Source organism: Tamandua tetradactyla, chromosome 19 (genome assembly GCF_023851605.1).
Source record: "Tamandua tetradactyla isolate mTamTet1 chromosome 19, mTamTet1.pri, whole genome shotgun sequence".
NCBI lineage: Eukaryota > Metazoa > Chordata > Mammalia > Pilosa > Myrmecophagidae > Tamandua > Tamandua tetradactyla.
Genome location: NC_135345.1, coordinates 59,333,259 through 59,346,769, shown reverse-complemented (window position 1 = coordinate 59,346,769; position 13,511 = coordinate 59,333,259). Strand labels below are relative to the sequence as shown.

General features: G+C 33.1%; 1 long non-coding RNA gene across 1 annotated transcript; it reads right to left on the bottom strand.

Annotated features, from left to right (window-relative positions):
- Nucleotides 1–525: 525 nt before the first annotated feature.
- On the bottom strand, nucleotides 526–13,061 carry LOC143663641 (uncharacterized). Its single transcript, XR_013166088.1, has 3 exons — nucleotides 12,978–13,061; nucleotides 4,324–4,388; nucleotides 526–610 (listed from the first exon to the last, which is right to left on the bottom strand). It is a non-coding gene; the product is annotated as an uncharacterized LOC143663641 (long non-coding RNA).
- Nucleotides 13,062–13,511: the final 450 nt, after the last annotated feature.

Here is a 13,511-nt window from a genome sequence, read left to right as displayed (position 1 = left end):
ATATGAAGTAGGTATATACTTAAACTTATTTTAGTGCAATCAAAATCAAAACATTGAAAACAACTAAATACAAGCACTTCTTTTAATGAGGTTGTTAGTGAAGAAATTGTTCTTTTAAGATAATACTTAGAGATGATGCATTTGTAAGATTGTCGAGTACAGTATGAAGGGAAATGTATTTTCTCTCCTTATCTATTATTAATATTGAAACCTAAGATAATTAAATTTGAGAATCTTTTAAGTTTCTGGATAATGTAGACTTCTGCTAGTCATATGATTTATATCTATTAAAAAGTGTCTACCTGATGACATCAATGAGCTTTATATATTTTTTATTGTTATTTTCAAACAATTCTTTTAATTAATTGAAGATTTATGAATTAACAAAATTTAAAATTGATGCTCTACTTGGCTATATGAGATTATTCTCAGAGCAATCTCAGAGCAATTATAATAATTTAGTAGATGTTATAATATAGATTATACAAATAAAGAAACTAAAGATATAAAACTTAAGATACTTGCTCAATGTCCAGTTGTTTCCAAGAGTGTTCAATTTAAAGTCCATTGTCTTCACAATAGCAGGAGAGTTTTCCTCTTATAATAAAGCCTGCATTAATGAAAAATAAATACCTGTGGGAAAAAAGTCATGCTGATTATATAAAGAATCTTCATTTTAAGTTCTTTACTTTTTTGTTATTTCTTAATATTTTAGACTTAAAAGGAAAGTTGTAGACAGTTTATAATTGTTTGTGCTTGATATTCTTAGATGACATTTCAATAAGCAATAGTAATCTTTTTACTCATGTGTCTCTGCAGATGTGGAATGCATGCCACAATAGATTATTTCATCTCTAATTCTGTCACAAAATTTTACTTTGCAGTGAACCAAAGCTATCATTTATTAGTATTAGTTCCTTTAATGATGATATAAAACAGTTGATTATTTCTTCTACATATGGTTACTTAAAAATTGAAGATAGTTAACCAGTATCCTTGAGAATTTTCATTTCTAGGTTAAAATATCCGAGTTTTTTCAACCATTTCCATGGTATGGTTGCATGGCAACCACTTCCTGCTCCATCACTCCACCCACAAAGTGTCCTAGTTACCCCTTAAAGAGTGGTTGTGCTCCAGCTAACATCGATGCAGCTGCAGTATTTACTGTCAGTAAATAGTTAGAAATGTACAAGATAACATTTAACTTTATAGAGTCTGATCACTAATCAGATAGTAAATATATAAGTTAAAAACAGTTACATTCTTCTAGAGAATTATAACTCTTGAAAAGACCTTTTGAAGACTTTGAAAAACATGCATATTACCATGTAGATTTCTATCTTCTAAGGTTACAATTTTTTTCCCACGTAGAATTTTAACCATTTTTGTGGCTAATCTAAAATTCTTACTCTATTGTTCACTTTTTAAGTTGCTTATAAATATCACCTCTTTAAAGTCTCTTTGAAACAAACTTTTTGTATTCCTGGCCCCTTCATTAATTAATGACTTGAGTGAAATCTTTACCATATGTTGGTTTATATTTTGAGTCATGTTCCTAACTTTTAATAAATGTATTTTTATAATATGAAATTTAGAGATAATTTCTAAAATGTTTGCATTGGAATTACTTCATCTGTGATCACCCCAGAATACTTTCATTTTTTTAGATCAGAAACATTGATTAAAGAATGCTTTCTGTGTATGTTTCAAAAATTATATAATCTTGAATGTATATAAAAAAGAAAATATAGTTCATATCCTAGGATATAAATAATTAATAAGATACATTATTGAAAAATACAGTTTTGAAATTAATAAAACATATAACTTAAAAAAATAGTCTTCCAGAAGACTATGTTAAGTTGTTGGAGATGTTTTTGATATATCACTTAGAAAAATGATGCAGCCTATATGAATATCACCTATCATTACCACAGTTATTTTTATGATTATTATCTCTATAATTAAATTATTATTAAATTTCCCCTTTTTGGGTATTAAACAAAACATGTGAATTCACCAAATGCTAATTAATTCAGAATATAAGAAGAAATGGAATAGTTCACATCAAAAATTCTAAAAAACACTAACAGGTCATATTTGCAATTTTAGGAATACAAAGTATTTTCCCATATAGTATCATATTTAACCTTCAAAAGCACTCTTTCACATAGATAATAGAAGTAAAATAGTCTCATTCGATAAATGGGTACACAGAGATTTACCCAAAGTCAGGTACTAAGTGAGACTTTCTTCTGTGTTTTACAATTTGTGTTCTCAGGTTTCCAAGTGAAGAGGTCTTATTAATGAAAAGTTCTTTTTTGTGTTCAAAATAATAGCAGATTTCCATAAAAATTATTGAAATTTGAAGCCAGAGGCAAATGAATGCATCATTCTATTTTATTGTCTATTTGTGCACTGAGAGTCAAGTTCCTAAAAGAAAAGTACAGAAATCTATCTAGCTGATAACCAGTGTTTAGTCTCACACAGAAATTGATTTGCTAAGAATGCTGCAGAAAATATCATAAGTTCATATATATCAATAGAGGTACAACACAACTATTTCAACAGATTTGGATTATGAAAATCAAGAATTGGAATTATATTAAGGCAAATAACCTGCAATGTCTTCAGTTAAATTTGACTTTCAAAGCACCTATAATAGTATTTTCTGCTATTAAGGTAGATATACAATTATATCAAATATATAGAAATAGTACTATTAAGAATAATCATCTTTAGCAGTTTGCAGTGAGAGATCTAGTGGAAAAAATACAGACTGCATCATTTGTTTATTTAACCTAGTAAACCAATTCTTACCTAGGGTGTGAAGTTGTCCTTTCTTGCTGCTATTGACATTCGTTCATTTTGTCTGTCCCTGAGCAATTAAACAACCTCAAAGCCTTTTATTTATATTAATATCCAATAGCATTTTTTTCTGTTTTATTTAGCTTTTGTGTGGCTATTTTCACAGAAAACTTGATTATGCAGAGCAGGAAAAAATAACAAGTACTAATGTCAGTTAAAAGTCTCTTGCTAATTAGCTTAGAACAAAATCCCTTTTAAAATAAATTACTAGATATTTCTATCCTAAAGCCAGGGATTGAAATAAAGCCCCTCAATCCAAATATTAACGTTCCCAAAGTACGATTTACAGGCTATGCAGGAAGAGAGATGGGCCAATTAGTTTTGTGAAATTCCTTTAAAAATATTACTATTCATGACTACTTATACAGTCCATTACGTTGGTTATTTGCCAGGTAAGATTTTAATTTCCCTTAAAATAAATAAGACTATAGACCTTTTCAGAACTAACTTTTCTATTGTGCAGATGTGATTTCCAAGATCCTGCAAAAAAAGTATCTGAATTTCATAAACCAGTCACAATCATATTGTCATCATTAGTACTATGTATTTATTATGTTGTGTACAGCTTCTATCCTAAGGACGATTTAGAGTTATGTCCTGAATGAGTCATGGATACTGTCTTGATATTGAATTTAACAAATTGTGGTTCCCTATTTCAAAAGATTTTCATTTCTTTCTAGTTTAATAAAAGGTCATAGCATTTTATAAAGAAATAAAATGATATTGAAAGTGAAGTAAAGGGCAAAGTGACACAAATTGGGGATTAAAATCAAGCTCCAGACAGTTCTCCAATTCTCCAGAAAATTGAATCTAAGAAAGTGATAATCAAGTTTACCTTTTCTATTCATATTACAAGTGTGCAGAGGTATAATATCAATAAATTGAAATACTCTAATAAAATTAAGGTGGAATACCTTGACACACAAGAAAATAATGAGGAGAAAAGAGAAATGCTGGCATCTCTTTGAATGTCATAAAATGTATGAACATTCATTCCATTGTATTCCCTAGAAATAAGAACTGATTGGCATAGATTGGTAGATTTTGTTTTATAAGACAATTAAATTCTAGTTTCATTCAAATTCTCATTTAATGTACTAAAACCTAGCTAATTATACCATACTTGTATTTGATAACTCAATGTATATTGTTCATTAGTTAATAAGGTAATAATGTCAAGTTGTCATTATTGTACTGATGAAAAACAAAACCTTTTTGAAATAATGAACACAAAAACAAGAGGGGTTTTCAAGTCCTTGGAAATAATCTCACAGGGCAAATAATGTTTGGGGGCTTTCAAGTGAGACGAACGTGTGTCAGGACAAGGATTTAGCACAACATTGTGATTAGAACTTCATTCAACTCTTCCAGCATCACTGTCCTCTTCTGTTTGTTTATTTATTCACTTATTCCTTCATTTTTTAATCAAATATTTATCAGCAGCCTTCTACATACCAAGATATTTGCTGTATTCTGGAAATGTAAGAAAAAACTGGGTACGTTTCTCCTCTTCAATAAACCTTGAGGGAGGCGGATTCAAAAGTTAGTTGAAATATAAAACAAGTCCCATTGAGGGTCATTCACATACACATGCATTTATTCATTCATCCAATGCATCCTCACTGTGCACTTAGGTGATGGGGATTTCTCTGTTCTAGCAATATAGTTCGTAGTAGTCAGGGTTCTCCAGGGAAACAGAAGCAATAAGAGAGATCAGTAAATATGAGATTTTGCAAAAGTATCTCACACAACTGTTGGGATACAAGAGTCTAAATTCCACAGGGCAAGCTGTGAGCTGGCAAGTCTCATGAAGGATTTCAAAGAATTCTCCAGGAGAGGCTGATTGGCTGAAGCAGAGAGAGACAGATTCTCTCTTTCAACTTCTCCTTTAAAGCCTCCAAAAAGATTAGATTAAACTTCTCACATTAAGAAAGGCTCTCCTCTTAGCTAACTGTAGATATTATCAGCCATAGATGCAATCAATGTGCTGATGACTTAAGTCCACGAAATGTCCTCATAGGAACAGACTGGCCGGTACTTGCTTGACCAGACAACTGGGCACCATCACCTGACCAAATTGACAAAAAACCTGACCGTCACCCTATTATGAAACAAAATATATCTACTTTCATAAAGTTTTTGGTCTAGCAAATGTGACAGACAATAAACAAATAAATATGTTAAAGAGATACATGTATATTCAAATAAATTAAACAGTTTATAACCCCTCAATCCAAGTAAGATTTAATAGGGTGGGTATAAAAAAAGACATTATTGTTGAAACAAATATAATATGGTGTGTTTACATACACCCCCCCACACACAGATATATATGAATATGTGTGTGAAATATAAACTTAATGGAGAACAATAAAACAGAAAAACAGAGGAAAGAGTGTTTGGAAAGTCCTCTAAACCTTAATAAGATATTTCTTGAGCATTTACAGCAATGAGAAATGGAGGTAATTATGTGCATATGTGAGGAAAATATTCCTGATACTTGTAATTGCAGTCTACCAAGAATATCAAAGATCCTAGTGTGACTAGAGCAAAGTGAGAAAGAGCGCAGTGGTAGAAGATAATTATATCAGAATCTACAAAGTATACCTAATCATTTTCTTTTTCTTTCTGGTTATACAGACATCCAAGACTGCTATGCAGAAGTCATCTTATAATTGAGTTTCCGTCAATGGAACATGACTGAAGTTGATACGTGCACTTCCAGAGGTAGCCCATAAAATGCTCCCACTTAAAAACACCCATATATACTTACTGCCTTGATGCAGAAGAGCTTGCAAACCTAAGAAGCCAAACAATGTATATATCAATTGCTTCCCTTGCTTCACAGTAAATAAGTGTTCTTGCATTGTTGAGGAATACCACTATTTCTACGGAAAAGTTGTTACAATAGTGTGTCATGGGAACATAGGTTCAGGGCACAAAAGAAACTTTCAGCAAAAGATCCCTTTATTACTTGCACAGTATAAAGATCCAGAAAGGGCTAATCATTTATTTGATACTTGTGCAGCACAGAGTCCAAAAGGCCAGGGGAAAAAGTTCCATTATGGCCAGTCTCTATGGCTGAAAATTGCTCTGGGGCAAAGTCAATAGATGGCAACTTCACATGCCTATTTTGTATCGGAGAAGAAAGACAAATCTATACTATGTGAGTGTGTTTTTGTCCAAAGGAGCAAGGAGGCCCTGCCACAGAGAATTTCTTCTGTGATAAGCATCTGGGGCTGCTTATTTCCAGTTTCCAGGTTTGCAATATGGAAGGGCCTTTTCATTAGACTTAACATCTCCCTCAGGTTGTGTAATGGCACAAATAGAAAAGGAGGTAGAAGTAGGGCAGGTTAAAATATGGCTACTTAGACTGTGTTTGTGACCACCCCAGTGAACGAGGTGGGGATAGGTAAGTCTGGGTGATGATAGCTTAATAAATGTCTGTGTTTCTCTAACAATTTCTTAAGAGTTTGTTCATAGCTGTACTTAAAGGAAAGAATTCATATCTGTGTAATACTGTGTATTGCTGCAGAATCATTATAACCTATATATTTCTAAAATCACAGATATTAAAAATGCTAAATGAATTAAATTTTTGAAAAAATATTTTGAGTGAGAGATGATAAGAAAATTTGTAGTTGACAGAATTTTCCTCAAGTTGAAGAAGGAGACACTAAATGAAGGAGGAGACTAAGGAGGAACTTATCATCCAGTAGTTACTAGAATTTCTTAAAATTTGATCTTGGCTAATGGGGAAATTTCAAAAATCAAAGATATTCTCTTAATAATACTTTCAAAACATGCACTGCCAACATTTTAAAGACGGCAGTATTCCCATATCATTACATTTTAACTGCTTAGTTTCAGCATCACTATCCCAAAGATAGGATGGGCAGGTTGTTATTTCCACTGAGGAAAGAAGGAAATGGAGTCCGAGAATTTACATATTCTGATCAAATTTGTACAGTGAATTTAACATAAGGTTTGAACTAGTTTTGTTGGCCCGGTTCAGTGTCTTTTTAATTCTCCTGTGTGCCTCACTTCATTGCTGAGAAACAGGAGGCAATTAGATATGAAAAATATAAACAAGCAAGAAGTCCTCCTGTGCAGTAGATATTTATGGTAGAGCTAGTAGTTTAGAGAGAAATAGAAAGGGAAAGAGAAACAGAGAGAAAAATATATGGAATAAGACTCTCAGCAAGATGATAGAATAAGAAAGGTTGAGTCCACCCCAGCTCCATGAAATAATGAGGGAAGGGACTAGGATAGCAATTCTGGGGGGTGAGTGGTGAGAGAGGATCTTCATCTCTACATACGGACTTGAGTCCGGATATTACTCTTCTTCCCCCACAGAGGCCCGGAGACCTCAGGTGCTCGAGGATAAGCAGGTGAGGCTGAGGAAGCAGCCAGACTGAATACTATGCCCTCTTGCCAAACATGTCTGGATTGGCTGTGGGCAAGGGAAGCTGAGATACCCAGCCCGACAACCCAAAGTCGTCACACATGAGAGTTGGGAGGTAAACAGACCAATTGCGCATCCAAGTGGTAGGCCCTGGCTGGAATTACATTGGGTTCCTAATTAATTTATCCAGCACCTGTAGGCCTGAGGAGGAGATGGCTCACAAACAATAGCTGCTGGGAGCAGCAGAATGAGCAGTCTGGCAAATTGTCTATCTGCCTTTCTGTCAAAAGAGCTTGACGAAGAATTACAAACCCCACATGAGATCCAGGACTTGGTGTGGGTTGAAAGAACTGACAGTCCAAGTCCAAAAGGAGACTTTCAATGCAAATAAACACAAAATCATAGAAATGTGAAGGAAATCAGCCTGCAAAATAATCGCATCAAGACATTAAGATGCCCTGTGTGCAACAGAAAATCAGAAAGTATGTTAAGACACACGTAGATACGGTCCAGCCAAATGAACCTAATTAAGTCACCAGAAGGGACACAGAGTTTAGGACAACTAATCAAGGGCATTCATAGTAACATAAAAGATATTTAGAAGACACTGGAAGAGCATGTCTTGAAATCTAATTCATTTCAAGTTATAGAATTACTGATAGAACAAATGGATCAGACAATAAGAAAAAAACAGCTGAAAGTAAAACTTAAAATGTATAAATCTGTGATTTATATAATAAATAAAGTAAAAATTCTTTAATAGTCTGAATAACTTTTATAGTCCTGTTTAAAATGAAAAAGCAATAGATAACTTTACCAACAGAATATGTCATATAGGGAAAAAATAGATTATTTTTAATCATTATCATCGGTTATCATGTACCATAAGAAAGCATGATGACCCTCAGACAACAAAAAGTAAAGGAATAAAACTGTAATTTTGAGAGATATTCTGTTGTAACTAGCTAAAACTGTTTATTTAATAGTTCTCAGAAAGCATGGGGTCTTCAATCCATAATATTTTTCTACTGACTATTATTTAGCAGAAGTGTCTTTTAATTCCCCAAAGAGCAGACAACTTAGAAGATTTGCCTTTTGAAAATGCCATCAATACATTTTCATATTTTCAGCAGCAGAAATGTTTAATTTTGAAATGAATTCATTATTATGAAATTACAGAAGTAAAATCACACCTTTGTATAACATTTGGGGTTTAAAAATCGACAGATCTCTGTTCAAATCCTGACGACATCATGACCTAGCTCTGTGTCACCAGTCAGTCACTTACCTGGATGTTTAGTTTTCCCACTGGTTAAAGTGAATAAGTAATATTGAGTGTCTTTTCATGCTGCAATGACTGACTAAGATGATGCATATAAACAGCCTGGCATATAAGAGATTTTCACTAAATTTTAGATGTTAAATAAAATGAATCTGAGTTCTTAACCCCAATTTTTTGGTCATAATTAATACTTTTCAAAAAAAGCAGAATGAAGCAATGAAATTTTAGATGCCACTATTAAATTGATTGGATTTTAGCTGTCAGTGAGTTAGACATTCTTTTGATGCGACTGTAGTAAACAAATAAATCATTAGGTTTAGGAGATGAACAGAAACTGTAAACTTTCAGTGCTCCCAAAGAGTAAGGTTGATATAAAGGTGTGACTAAAAAAAAAAAAAAGGACTGATATGACATCAAAACTCCTTTATAATTAATTTTTCAGCTTTGTTTTGCTTACTTACAATTTCAGAAATTAAAATTAATATCAGAATTTAATATATCTTAGGGATTTCAATCTATTTGGAAAATTATTATTTGGAAGGGCTTAAAATAGTGTGCCTGGCATAGTAGTATATAAGTATGTTATATACACGTGTATGTGTTCTACATATAATACAGAAAGAGTGAGAAAAGAAGAGAGGGAGGGAGAGAGTGAGAGAGAGAAAGAAAGAATACATTTACACATGACATGTATTCGTTACACAGCTGCATAGATGGATGAGTAAATAGGCTGTAACACTTACATCTTATTTTTGTAACGGGAATGATATAAATAGGAGAGACTGAGTTGAGAGTTTTCAACTTATGTACACACATAGAAATCCTTTCTATAGTACTTCCTAACCCTGCTTCTTCTCTAGGTAAAAGGTGATTTTCAAGATAGCATGTTTTTTTTTCCTGATTGTAATTGAGGCAAAGATAAATAACATTATTGAAAATCGATGAGTTTTAAATACTGAGATACATTTCTTGTGTTAGAAAAGATGGTAGTTTTCTAGTCTCTCCAATGAACAATGCTAACAAATGAGTAATCTAGACCAGCCTTGTAAGGAGTCAAGTTGCAATGGAAGCAATGGAATTGTCAGCTGGACTTTTATTGCTTTTTTTCTACCATGAAGTAATATATTGTCTTCACTATATACTGCCTTTTAAAATATTTTTCCTCTATAAAAAAGTTAAATATTAAATTTTCTTTTTCTTCACAATTTATATAAAATAAATATACAAAAAGCTGTATATACAAATTTGTATACAATTTATATAAAAATGTACAATTTATATAAAAAGCAATATGCAAAAAGTTGAAATACTCAGAAGAGAAATGAAAACGCACACACACAAAAAAATAATAATCAGTGCTCCTGTCTATGGATGTCAGCTTTTTTTGACTTTATATTAAGGATATTTGAACACCACCCCTGTCTTACATCATCAGCATGTAATAAAGAAAAAGACATTTTAACACAACTCATAGAACATGTATAATTCCTGAATAAACTCAAACATTGGTTCATGAAAAATTCACCACAGGGGGTTTTAATTTTTCTAATTTTAGATGCAACTATCAACTAGCATTTTAGAACCACTAGTTTAGGGAAAACTTTCCTCTTTTCAATGCATTGCATAAAGGAAAGTTTCTCTCAGAAATGAGAGAATTGAAATGAGAACCCAAAGAAAGAAATGTTCAGTGAAGAATCATAAAATCCTAACATATTTAATTATTACTAAGATTCTAATGTTCCACTTGCCTCCTAAAAATACCATCAAGAAGTTTTTCTGTCATTTCATCTTTCTACAATAAAATTTCCTGATTACACTCATCTACCCTATTTGCCCCTCCTGTACATGAATGATTTGACCTCGGCATTCTTTCTAAGGCCAAATCCTTCACTTGTTCCCAGAAATTACCACCTGTCTCCTTTAAAATTATAATTGGCACCTTTCTTCTTCAAAGTCATTTTCTGTTGAGTGATTCCTATCATCAAAATAATCTCTAGACTTTTGTCCCTTAAAAAACACCTCACTTTATATCAGAGCCTTAACGGCATAGGTGTACTACCAGCAAGATTTCTCCTCAAGTGCTGTTCTCAGTTCTTGCAACTTTCCATACAAAAACTATTAAATGGTTTCCTTTTTTAATTAGAATAAGGCTAAAGTTACTTACACACCTAAAAGACCTATATGAAATAGTACCCATGTTTTTTCCAGCCCATCATTTTTCTCAAATGTAGTTTTTTGAGATGTACTATACAATTTCATACACTATAAAATCCATCCAAAGTATACAATCAATGGTTCACAGTATTGTCACATGGATGTGCATTCATTACCCTGATCAATCTTAGAATATATGGATGAGTCCAGAAAGAGCAAGAAAAAAGTAAAAAGAAAATCTGAAACATTCCAGACCTCTTATCTGCCCTCCCCCTATTGACACCAATTTAAACACTTAAAATATAGATGAGGTAACTAAGACAGTGCAGTATTGTCAGATTAGATAGACAGATAGATAGGTAGATAGATAGATCATTAGATAGATAGAGATAGATAGATAGATAGATAGATAGATAGATGATAGATAGATAGATGATAGATAGATAGATAGATAAGATAAAGATCAGTGGGACAGAATAAAACATCCAGAAATAGATCTATACACACATGGGCTGTTGACTCTTTTTTGCTATATGGCTACACAGTCATTATCAATGATCAGGGCTTTTGGATTACAGCTCAACAATTTCTGGTATTTCCTGCTAGATATTTTAATACACTAGAAACTAAAAGAAAATATCAACATAATGAACCAGTAGTCATAATTATCTGTTAAACGCTAATTTCACAGTTACACCTCCTCCCTCTCATTTAATCATGGTAACATTCTTCAGGGGTATCTGGCCAATGGCCATTTTACCTTCTTCTTCCTGCAAAGGGGTGTTGACCTTAGGAAGTAGAAGAATGAAACTTAATGTTCTTGGAGAGATTGGTGCCTCTGTGTTTCAGAGTTTATCTGGCATAGGAACAATCTGGAGGTTCTAATTTCCTGAAAAAATAAACTTACTAGGCAAAATATTTATAGAGACTTAAGTTATTCTTTAGGGTTTTCAGGAATATTATTGGTAGAGGCTTGACATACTGTGGCAATTTGCAATATCTGGCTGAAACTTACATAAGAGCAACCTCCAGAAAAGCCTCTCAACTCAATTTGAAATCTCTTAGCCTCTGAAACTTTATTTTGTTCCATTTCTTTTCCCCTTTTTGGCCAAGAAGGAATTCCCAATCCCATGAAGCCAGGGCCAGGCTCATCCCTGGTAGACATGTCCCACAATGTCAGGGAGACTTACGACCCTGGGAGTCATGTCCCATGTAGAAGGAAGAGAAATGATTTTATTGGCAGAGTTGGCTTAGAGAGAGAGGCCACATTTGAAAAACAAAAGAGGTTCTCTTGGGGTGACTCTTAGGCATGATTATAAGTTTAGCTTCACCATTGTAGAGATAAGTCAAACCCATATTGAATCATGCGATATCTTTCACTTATATATTCAGCCATGCTAATCATTTGGGTCTTCAAACATATAAGCTGACAGCCTTTCTGCCACAGGGCTTTTGGATTCAGGTTACCCTCTTTCTGGAATGTTTAGCCCTGATAAACTCATAGAGTCATAATTCAGTTCTAAACTCAAATATCACTATCCCCAGAGAGCTGCAATACTTAGTTTGCCATCAGTAATGTCCCTCATCCGTTCATCTTTAATCCTATGACCTACCTTATTTCCATCACCTACCTTGCTTGCTTCATATCACTATCTGCAATTGTCTTTGATTAGTTTGATAGATGTATAATTAGCACTCTGGAATAAAAGCTCCATGAGATCAGGGACCTTATCTCTTTAATTTACTGCCACATGTAAAAGTTACTGTCACATAATACTAGACAATAATATTTGCTGTTAATATCTTCAAATATTAAATTATGTGTACATGAAAATTGTTCATATTCACTGCATATATGTTTATAAATAATATTAATTGGTATATGTATTAGATTGTTAAGGTATTTGACCGCCTCTGTAACTACTTTTATAAGGCATGAAGAATAACTGCAAATGAGCTTCCTTACAATTCACAAACAATTAGAACCTTATAGTAACTTTTTGTATTTTTATCATGCTTTACATTAAAAATGACAAAAATTTATGGGTCATTTGAAACTGTGTGTACTCCCAAAAAACATCTTCTTAAATCTAATCCACTTCTATGGGTATAAATCCCTGTGTAAGTAGGATCTTTCAGTAAAGCCATTTTAGTTAAGGTATGACCCACATCATTCAGATGGGTCTTAATCCTCTTTTTGGAGTCCTTTATAAACAAGGTAAATACAAAGAGAGAAGCCATGAAGCCAGATGCTGAAAGCAACAAAACCTGGAAGAGAGGAGAGTCCAGCTGACACTGCCACGTTCCTTGCCATCTGGCAGAGTGGATTGCTGGCAGCTGGTCCTCATGAAGAAATGATGATGCTTTGATGATGACTTCATTTGGACATTTTTCCCAGCCTCAAAACTATGAACTAATAAAGTCCCATTGTTATGCTAACCCATTTCATGGTATCTGTTTTCAGTAGCTTAGGAAACTAAACAGGTTTTGGTATTTTGGTATCAGGAAAAAAGGATTACAGCTATTGCAAATAAAACAAATGTGCAAATAGCTTTCAGATTGATTAATGGATAGAGGCTTTAAGAATTGTTTGATAAGAAAGGGTTAGATTGCTTTGAATAGAATGCTAGTAGAAATATGGGCATTAGAGGCACTTCCTTTGAAGACTTAGACAGAAATGATAAATGTGTATTTGAAACTGAAGAAAAGATGATCCTTGTTTTAAAGTAGCAAAGAAATTGGGAAAATTGAGTTCTGATATTTGATAGAAGGCAAAATTTGAAAGCAATGAGCATGGATACT